The sequence below is a fragment of the Propithecus coquereli genome, unplaced genomic scaffold (genome assembly GCF_000956105.1).
Source record: "Propithecus coquereli isolate 6110/MARCELLA unplaced genomic scaffold, Pcoq_1.0 Scaffold678, whole genome shotgun sequence".
NCBI classification, from domain to species: Eukaryota; Metazoa; Chordata; class Mammalia; order Primates; family Indriidae; genus Propithecus; species Propithecus coquereli.
Window position 1 is genome coordinate 302,194 of NW_012152818.1, and position 11,157 is coordinate 313,350.

The 11,157-nt window shown below is 39.3% G+C and overlaps 1 pseudogene; it reads left to right on the forward strand.

Moving 5' to 3' along the window:
• Positions 1-2,788: 2,788 nt before the first annotated feature.
• LOC105823525 lies at positions 2,789-7,055 on the forward strand (annotated as a pseudogene).
• Positions 7,056-11,157: the final 4,102 nt, after the last annotated feature.

Genomic DNA, 11,157 nt, shown 5'->3' on the forward strand with positions numbered 1-11,157 from the left:
GTTGTATTTCTTTGAAGAGTATCGGACTTTTTCCTGGTATATTGTTATAATAAGTTATTGACACATAAATTTGACTATCTCAAGTCTTGTTTTAAAGCCTTGTTAGGAAAATTCAGAACAGCTTTACATTAATGAAGTCTCTACCTAATGCTGTGTATATTATGAGATGGCTCCACAGTGGCTAGGAGGAAAGCAAACAATTTCAAATGCTTGATAAGTTTTTGGAAGATTTTTTTTTGCAATATTTTCATGTAGTTCTTCACTCTGTCCTCATGGTGTTTTATCCCATGCAGACTAGGAAACAGATATCCCTCTGCAGGTCTCTGAAGTTTTTTATGTACAGCTGCTGACTCATGGGTACTCTGCCCTGAATCAGCTAGCCACCTACATCTCCCCAAACACTGACCTCTAACTTTTCAACTTAAACTCCACTCATCTCTTTATTTGCTCACCTTGGAGTGTGTCATGAAAAATATCTATAGACAAGAAATCCAGTACAATCACAGGGAATTTTTCATTCCCTCTTCTCAGAAGTCATTTTGATACTGCCCGTTGTCACATACCAGGAAAGTTTTGTTTCATTTATTTTTTCTGATTTTCTGGTTGTTTATTGTGCAAAGACAATTTCAACAGGAGTTTACCCTTCATGGATAGAAATAGAAGTTCACTCACTAACTTTTAACCATTCTGGATGACTATGTTCAGATTTCAAAAAATATATCCTTTTCACTCACATGGATATTTTTTGCTCATCCATAAAATAGAATAAAATTGAAGAATTAAAATAGTTTTGAGGCCATATCATCCAAAGACCCATCTTGTTTAGGATGTGGGAAACTTTAGCCAGTGTCAGGCAATTAACCTTCAAGGGTATTACATTTATTATTGGATAATTACTCAACATAATCTACCAAACTACTTGTAGCAAGCCACTTATCAGAAAAAAAAATACTACCTGCTTTTATAAATTATAGTTTCTTATGTTTTTTTTTTCTCATTAGGTAAAAAGGAAAAATGAAAAAAAATTAAAACAAGGAGAAGCAAGGCCCTGTGACAGCAGTTGCTTCTCAAAACCAACTTCAAACTGACATTTTTACTTAGATGTATCAAGATACCTTTCAGGGAATCTTTTGGGCATTTATACATAATTACCATCAGCTGAATGTCTTCTCTGCATTGATCACTGACTGACTCTAAAAATAGACAAAAAATAAATTTAATTTTGACATCCACAGTATAGAAATAGAAAAATGCTAATGTTTGTACCCTCACAAAACCCTGGAATAATAAATAAATAAATAAATAAATAAAAGAAATAGAAAAATGGTGAAACGTAAGAGAGATTGAAATTATTGTAGGGGATACATTTGCTTAAGGAGAGAAAGTGGCCAAGAATAGACTGACCACTAAGAACTCCAGGATTTAAGAATATGCAGAGGGGGAAATCAGGGAAAATGCCCATTTCTCTCTCACATCATTTTGGTCTTGATGAGCTGCATTGTATGCTTTTTCTAGTTCCAATTACTCCTAATCCTAACCAACCTGAAGGTTTTCTGAGTCCTCTGAACACAGTAGACAGCGATCTCAAATCTTTCCTCAGTTGCTTTATTTTCACTCCAGAGAAACTGTAGTCCAAGCCTAATTTATCCAGCTTTTCAAGCTACATAGTTGCTCTAATTCCAATAAATGCAAAATTCTCAAATAACAAAATCTTTACTTTCTGTAGCTGAACTTCTCTGCCTGCCCCAAAGACGTAGAGCTCAAAGCCTAGAAAATGCCACAGATTAATTAAATCATGATTTAATTAATGCCAGATTTTGTCATCATTATTTTTCAGAGCTTCCAAGATGATCATAATGTATAGCCATAATTAATAACAACTACCATAGGACCTCAGGTTCAATGAAAAATTTGGACAAATTTCAGATGCCTAATGAAAACTCACATTTGTATAGCAACTGAATATTTAAAAAAGATTTTCATGTATATCACTTCATTTTATCTTTAAAGCAACCCTGAGAGTTGATATTATAACTATTTATTTTTCAGAAATGAAAGTTAACTTGCTGCTACCAGCCCACACTACTAGGATTTGAGATAAGATGACCTTTCTGTTTTCATTTTGGGAGTAGTATTTTGGAACTGCATAGATGACAAGGGAGATTCCATCTCTAGGGCAAAACACACCTCTAATCCCAAGAAATACTAGTAGGTTCCTCCAGGGTAATTAAGAAAAATGAGGTGGCAAAAGCTCCAGATCCTGCTTTTTCTCACCTCCATGATCTCCAAAACATTCCCAGATTGTATGAATCCTAGAAAAACATTAGAAGGAGTGAGGAGATAAACAATAAGGAAAGAGTAAAAGTTGAAGATCACTCACTCAGGGGCAGATGCTTATTTATAGCCTAACCAGAAAGGCCCATGTATAGCCTTCCTCAGGCCTTTCTCTCTTATCTCCGCAGTCCTCCCATCCAGAAGAGAATGGCTGCAGAAAATCAGTCTACAGTGTCAGAGTTCATTCCAGGGGGATTAACAAGTCAGCCAGACCTCCAGCTCCCCCCTCAACAGTTGAGAGTCACTATTGTAAGAGGTAAAAGCTCCAGGGCTTGGCCCCTTTTCCTCTCACATTCTTGATTTCTGAAATCAAGAAGTACCTGGTTGGTTCATTTGAAAGGAATGAGCCCAGGGCTGCCCAAGCAAGGACAGATGGTCATGCCTGGCTTCAACAGTCAAATGTGTGTATGACCTTTTATAGGGCTCTGGTCTTCCATTCCTACAGAATCCTACCCAGAGGAGAATGGCTGCAGAAAATCACTCTTCAGCGACAGAATGCATTCTAGGGGGATTAACAAACCGGCCAGACCTCCAGCTCCCATTCTTCCTCCTCTTCTTTAGGATCTACTCAGTCACCGTGGTGGGGAACCTGGGTATGATCACCCTGATCTGTCTGAACTCTCAGCTTCACACCCCCATGTACTACTTCCTCAGATATTTGTCACTCATGGATCTCTGCTACTCCTCTGTCATTACCCCTAAAATGCTGGTGAACTTTGTACCAGAGAATAACATCATCTCCTATGCAGGGTGCATGTCATAACTCTACTCCTTCCTTGTTTTTGTCATCGCCGAGTGTTACATGCTGACAGTGATGGCCTACGACCGCTATGTTGCCATCTGCCACCCTTTGCTTTACAACATCATGTTTCATCCCATCTGCTCCCTGCTGGTGGCCGTGGCCTACACCATGGGACTCACTAGCTACACAGTAGAGACTGGCCTCATGTTAAAACTGCCCTACTGTGAGCTCCTGAAGAACACAGATGCAAAAGTCCTCAACAAATTGCTAGCAAACCAAATTCAACAGTTCATTTAAAGAATCATACACCATTATCAAGTGGGCATTATCCCTGGAATGCAAGATGTGTTCAACATATGTAAATCAATGAATGTGATACACCACATTAAAAGAATGAAAGATAAAGATCACATGATAATCTCAACAAATGCCAAAAAAGCATTTAACAAAATTCAACACCACTTCACAATGAAAACATCCAATAAACTGAGTATAGAAGGAATGTACTTCAACATAACAAAGGCCATATATGACAAGCTCACAGCTAACATCATACTCAATAGTGAAAAACTGAAAGCTTTCCCTCTAAGATCTGTTACAAAGCAAGGAGGCCCACTCTCAGTGCTTCTATACATCATAGCAATGGAAGTGCTAACCAGAGCAATTAGGCAAAAATAAAGAAACAAATAAAATAAAGGCCATGCAAATCAGAAAAAAAAGTAAATTTATCTTAGTTTGCAGATTACATAATCTTATATTTATAAAATCCCAAAAACTCCTCAAAAATACCTTTTAGAACTAATAAACAATTTCAATAAAGTTGCAAGATACAAAATCAACATACAAAAATCATTTGCATGTTTATACACTAATAATGACCTACCTGAAAAGGAAATTAAGAAAACAACCACATTCACAAAAGCATCAAAAATAATAAAATATTTAGGAATAGACTTAACCAAGGAAATGAAAGACTCACATACTGAAAACTATAAAATATTGATGAATGAAATTAAAGATACAAATAAATGGAAAAACATCCATGTTTATGGATTAGAAAATTTAAGACTGTTACAATGCCCAAACTACCCAAAGTAATTACGGATTCCAAAAATCTCTATCAAAATCCCAATAGCATATTTTACAGATATGGAAAAACAATCTTGAAATTCATATGGAACTGAAAAACTCAGGATCACCAAAGTCATCTTGAGAAGGAAGGACAAAGCTAATGGCATCACATCCTGATTTCAAAATATATTACAAAGCTATAATAATCAAAACAGTATGGCACTGGCATAAAAACAGACATATAGACCAATGAAATATAATAGAGAGCCCAGAAATAAACCTATGCATATACAGTCAACTAATCTTTGAAAAGGGAGCCAAGAATATACAATGGGAAAAGGATAATTTCTTCAACAGATGGTGTTAGGAAAACTGAATACCCACAAGCAAAAGAATGAAATTGGAGCTCTGTCTTACACCATACACAAAAATCAACTCAAAATGGATAGAAGACTTAAACACAAGACCTGAAACTGTAAAACTTCTTGAAAAAAACATAAGGTAAAATATACTTGACATTGGTCTTGGCAATGGTTTCTTGGATATGACACCAAAGGCACAGGCAACAAAAACAAAAATAGACAAATGGGACTACATAAAACCAAAACCTTCTGTAAAACAAAGAAAACAATCAACAGAATGACAAGGTAACATATGGAATATATTTGCAAACCATATATCAGATGAGGGGCTAATATACAAAATGTATAAGCTCCTACAACTCAACAACACAATAAATAAATAATAACCCAATTAAAGATGGGCAAAGGACTTGAGTAGATATTTTTCAAAAGACATACAAATGGCCAACAGGTATATGAAACAATGTTCAATATCACTAATCATCAAGGAAATGCAAGTCAAAATTACAATGATATATCACTTCACACCTATTAGGATGGCTATTATTAAAAAAAAGATAACAAGTGTTGGCAAGGATGTGGAGAAATTTGAACCTTTGTATACTACTGGTGGGAATGCAAAATGGTGTCGTTACTATGGAAAACAGTATGGAGATTCCTCAAAAAATTAAAAATAGAACTACATATGATCTGGCAATCCCACTTCTGGATATATATCCAAAAGAATTGAAATCAAGATCTCAGAGAGATGTCTGCACTCTTATCTTTATTGCAGCATTATTCATAATATCCAAGATATGGAAACAACCCAAATGTCCATCAACAGATAAATGGATAAAGAAAATCCATACAATGGACTAGTATTCAGTCTTAAAGAAGAAAGAAATCCTGTCACCTGCTACAACACAGATAAACCTTGAGCACATGCTAAGTGAAATAAGCCAGTCACAGAAAGACAAACACTGTGTGATTCCATTTATATGAGATATTTGAAGTGTTCAAATTCATACAAATGGAAAGTAGAATGGTGGTTACCAGAGGCTGGTGGGCAGGGGGTAAGTAGGAGATATTGTTTAATGGTTATAGAGTTTCAGATTTGCAAGATGATGAAGTTCTGGAGATCTGTTTCACAAAAATGTGAATATACTTAACACTACTGAACTGTGCACTTAAAATTGTTATAATGATAAATCTTCTGTTGTATTTTTCCCACTATAAAAAATTAAAAGTTAAAGAATAAACCCAACAAAGTATTAAATAAAGTATGTTTCTACCTATTACCTTGACAAACTACCTTCATAACCCTGCAAGACCTGATTCAAATTAAAATCCTGAGAATCTTCAAAGTTCCATGCCAGATGGTAGGTGGGAAGGGCCACCCGGGTTCCTGGGTACCTACCCATGGCCCATAGCCTACCGTCTCCACTTCCTACTCCCAGTTCTGTCCCACAATGTGAGGGGCTTACACACAGAGATGGGCACACCCAGTCCACATGCCCAACTGTCATCCTCATCCCTTGCACACAACTTCTGCCTAACTGCCCCTTGGAGTAAATACACCAACAGTGTGGTCTGCTATCAAAAGGAAGGACCCAGGAAAGAGGTTAGCACAGTCCCTAGAAGGTGAGGAGTCTAGCTCCAAACCAGAATCTACACGTGATCTTTCAGGCCCAATTATAGCAATTACCAAATCCAAGACTCTACCTGGCAGGCCTCATAAGGAAAAGCTTCCCTGCCCACACCAGACTTGGTGCATAGCCAAGGCATTGCAGTCTCTGGAGTGAGTTGCAGTCGAGGACTGATGCCCTCTCTCAACCCCTCCCTACTTGGCCCATGGATTTTTGCATATCTGCAGTCCTACACCACATGCTTCCATTCAGAGGCCTCCTAGATGGAGGGAGTGGGGAAGGGGGACCTCTGCTGGGACACTGCTCAAGTGTGTCTGCCAAGGGTGAGCCTTGAAGACACTTTTCTTCATTCTGCCTCAGTACTCAGACTTTTCCACACCTAGAACTTCCCCTTCTCACCACTCAAGTTACGCCTCTCTCTAATTACCAGGATGCTTGGACCAGGGCCTGGCATGTCACTTAGAGAATCACTCCTGCTCTTAGCGCAAATAAATACAAGGCTGCGGCTATAGGTACTGTCTGCTCAGAGCCAGCTTCCTGCAGCTGCCATGATGTCACCCTGCCTATCCTAGGATCCCATCTAGCTGCCTCTGCACCCTAAGCTCAGTAGCATCATGTCATTCAAACATACAGCTACAGAGGACATGCTCTTAGATGCCCTGCTGCCTGACTACAGTGACCTGGCCTCAAAGGTGGCATCTGGATTTTTCACACCCTCCCTACCCCCAAATTGACCTAATGATTAAGTTATAGCTATAGACACCACCACCACCACCAAATGGTCAAGTTTGTAGCAACAACCTTCCCCTGTTGTTGATGTCCTGGACATTTGGCCAAGAGTTCTCCTCTGGTGAATTGACTCAGTGTAACAGAGAATCTCACCACCTTATAACACTCTTTCTACAGGTTTTGGAATAAGACAACTCCAAATATGAATCCCTCATTGACTGCATTTCCTAATTTGGGGCTGGGTTGAGTTACCCAACAAGCAGACTAAATGTATGCTTAGGACAGCAACATAGTGGGTACCTTCGAAAAGTGCCTTTAGTCCAGGCACAGTGGCTCACGCCTGTAATCCTACAACTCTGGGAGGCCAAGGTGGGAGGACTGCTTGAGCTCAGGAATTGAAGACCAACCTGAAAATAGAAAAATTAGCTGGGCATCATGGCATGTGCCTGTAGTCCCAGCTACTTGGGAGGCTGAGGCAGGAGGATCCCTTGAGCCCAGGAGTTTGAGGTTGCTGTGAGCTATGATGACACCACTGCACTCTACCCAGGGCTATAGAGTGAGACTGTCTCAAAAAAAAAAAAAAAGAAAGAAAGAAAAGTGCCTCTAAAATTTTACAATGAAATCAACAAACAGCAACAAAACTCTAGAGAGAAGCTACTTGCATTTTGGCATACATGCAAGTTTTGTGTTATGTCAAAAATTAAGACTTTTATTTTGAATTTCATGTGGGTGTCCTCTGAAGGTCTTAATCAGGCCCTGCTTTAGGTAAATCATTTATCCTCTCTGAGACCTCTTTGCTCTCCACCTCCAGGGATACTGATTGCATCACCTAAGTGACAATGCCTGCCACATAATAGATGCTGGATAATTGCCACCTCCATTCTCTTTTTTCTCCACTTCCTTTTGTTTTTCTCCACAAAGTCAAGACAAACAAGCATAAACAAACTTGTATATCTGTTGTTTTATATTATAACTCAGCAACTCCACAAGCTCTGTTAAAGAGAATATGGGCCATGTGAGAACTGGGATTTCTGATTCTCTCTTGGCTGTGCTGTTGGCTAAAAACACTTCCCAGGAGCAGTTCCTCAGTCTCCCCTCTGCCTCTTCCTTCAACCATAAGAAGGAGCTAAGCATTGCTCTCCCTCAAGACCCACTTCAACCCTGTAGCATCACTTCCCCACACTCTGCTATTCCAGAAATCCAGGCAGAAAACCACCTACAAATGCCAGCTATCCTAGGAATCAGGCTTCACTGTCCAATTACAGGCACTTTGGTGCCAAAATTCTAGGAAAGCAGAGACAGCTTGTTGCTACCCTGCCTGGGAGCCAAGGGGAATCTTACAGGGAAGAGCTACCAGACCACAAGGCTGAGTCAGAACATTTGGCTGACCTGGAGCAAACAGCAGAGTGCTGTTCCCTGTCACGCTCTGTAGTATTGTGACCTGGCAGGTTCCAACCCAGAAAACAAGGGTATGGAAGGAGGACAGATAAAGATAATCAGTGAACAGATAAACAAATAAAGAAATGGCCTCTAGAGACTCCTAGGTGGTTGCCCTCCAAGCTCTCCCTACTCCTCTATTCCAGCTCAGGGTGTCTCAAAGCCACATTCCTGTGCAAGCATCTGTTTCTAAAACATCCATGCCAAGGAGGCTCCTACATGGACCACTCCTGTGGGGACTCCTTGGCCACTGCAAACAGGATGAGTCTGGCTAATAAAAGCATGACTGGCTTTCCACATGACAGCAAATACAGGCCACCTCACTGAGCAAAGTGAGAGGGCAACTGTCACCTAACATTCATTAATTTGTAAAATTGGTATTTCTTTATGCTGGGTGAAACTGTCATAGGAGAGATGATTGGACCAAATGACCCAGACTCTGTAAGTCATCTTCTAGTTTTAAATTCTAATTGATTTCTGAATTTATTTTAGGAAATATCACTTTTTTTTCTCATTCTCTCCTATGACAGTTTTGCCTAGAAATTTTAAAATGGCCTAAAGAAAGCATAAGAGAGAAGAAATTATTTCTGTTCATTAAAACAAAAAACAAAAGTCTATTCATTTATTAATTTTCTTAATTACCATTTCTAACCATTTAGCAATTTGGATATTCAGGAAAAAAAATGTTCTTCCACTGGAACAGTGAAAAATGATGAATAAAAATGTCAATAATAAAAATTATAAGCCACTAATTGGCTTAGCTTGTCTAAAATAAAGGAGCTTTTAGGAGGGAAAAAAAAAAAAAAACACAGGAAAGCAGGAATTTAACAGTATAGAAGAAGTCAATGTTTCCCCTGAAAGTATCTGCCAGTCCTTGGAGCAGGGAGCCCAGGCAGGATGGAGGTGGGATTAGAGGCCACCGCACCTCCTCACTGCCCTCATAAATCCGTGCCCAAGGAAGGTGAAACCTGAGTGAATGAACTAGAAAAGAACTGCCCCCTCAGGGAGAAGGTAAGGATACAGGCTGATCTCAACCCTGGCTGTGTATGGAAAAGGGGGACAGGGTAAAAAGGAAAACCCTCTACCCCTCGAATCCGTAACCACACCGACATTCACATGTATATGAACCTGGAACTTATACCACCTCTGCATGACAAGTAAAACCCCAAGCCGAACATTTATAAGAAAGAGGTCCTAGAGGTGTTATTATTTATAATGAACCAGAAGTGCTCCAAAGGGAAGTTGAGGGTTGTATGAAAGCATTACCTGGTGAAAGTGAATTGAGTTTCTAAGATAAGAGACAGCCTCTCAGACGAAGTGAAATTCAGAGACCCGAAGGATATGGAAGTGCCATTGATATTAGGCTTCTCATCATCACTTCTCGGCTATTTGGCTAAAATCAAGTGATGTTTGGCTTCTCAGCATCAGAACCCTGTACTCACAGGGGAATCTGCCCATGTGTGAACCTTAGTTGAAATTTCCCCCCTAGTATGGCCAGACACTAGTTCCCAGACTCCCAGAATGTACAGCCCAACCATACCACCCAATCTCAACCAGTCGGATGCTCCGCCTAGGTCTTTGCTTCTGGAACAAGTGCTATGAAGAAGCCAGGACAATATAGCACTCACAGAAGCAAAGACAAAAACAATGTCTTCCAACAACTACCTGTGGTGTACTTGATATCCAGTCAACAGTGTAACATAACCAACTATCCTGAGGCTCTGACCTTAGGTGTCATTCTAGCTATTGGTAGAAGGATTAAATATAACTTATATTACAAGGAAAAGGTTAAGAGTACAACTTCCTTAAAAGAATTAAAAAGGAGTCCTAACAACCATTACTGCTCAAAATCAAGAGAAGAATCATGGAGATTTTATCACAGCAAGTTAGATAGTCTTGTTCCTCAAGACGTTGACCTGACAGTTTATAACTGGCCCCACCTCGGTGGAGGAAACTGTGTGTAATTTACTCTAGCCCATAGCTTGAGGGGAAGATCTGAGGTAAATACACCTCCCTAATCCAAAGAAAGAAATAAATAGATTTCCGGAATCCGCAGATGCTAAATATTTGGACCATTGGGTGAACAAAGGATGATGAAAAGAATGAAAACAAAAGACAAAGATGGTAACACTACATACTACAGTGCTAGTTCTCATGACTACAAATCCACCTGCCTGTGACATAAGTACTGATTCAGGAAGCCTAAAAGAGAGGACCTATGTTATGCAAGTAAAGGTTGATATAATTGTGATGACAAAAGAACAGTTGTTCTGTGTCCCCTACTTGGGCCACAGCATCAGCAAACCCTGTAACTTATGAGCGAGCCATCAGCAGGAAACAGACTAGAATGGTCATGGCTTATAGTGACCCAAGACCAATGGTATAAAGAGGGAGTGACCCCAAAGACAAAGAAGCAGAAGGAAAAGGCTCAGTCTCTGAAGTTACATAGGTGATAATGTTTTTCTCTGTCACAAAGCTCATCATAATTTTGGGAGAAATGACAGAGGAATAGAAGAAACCAGTGATGGAAGAGCTAAAGATAAAAAAGTATATGGAGTGTTGACGTGAGAATTCATTCCAGTTAGTGTAACCAAAGAGCAAAAAGAAGAGAGAGAGCTGAAGCTCTGGTCCACCTGTCAACTTAGCAAAAATATATCTCAGAAAGGAATGACTAAACAACACATGGGTCAAAGAAGAAGAAATCATAGGGAAAACTGGAAAATATTTTGAACTGAAAAATAGGAAAGATACAATAGGAATTTCTCCTGAGATAATAATCACAAATCTACATAAAAATTTTAACACAAAAGTGATAGTCACACTATTATTTATGCTAATAAAATATCAGAAAGAC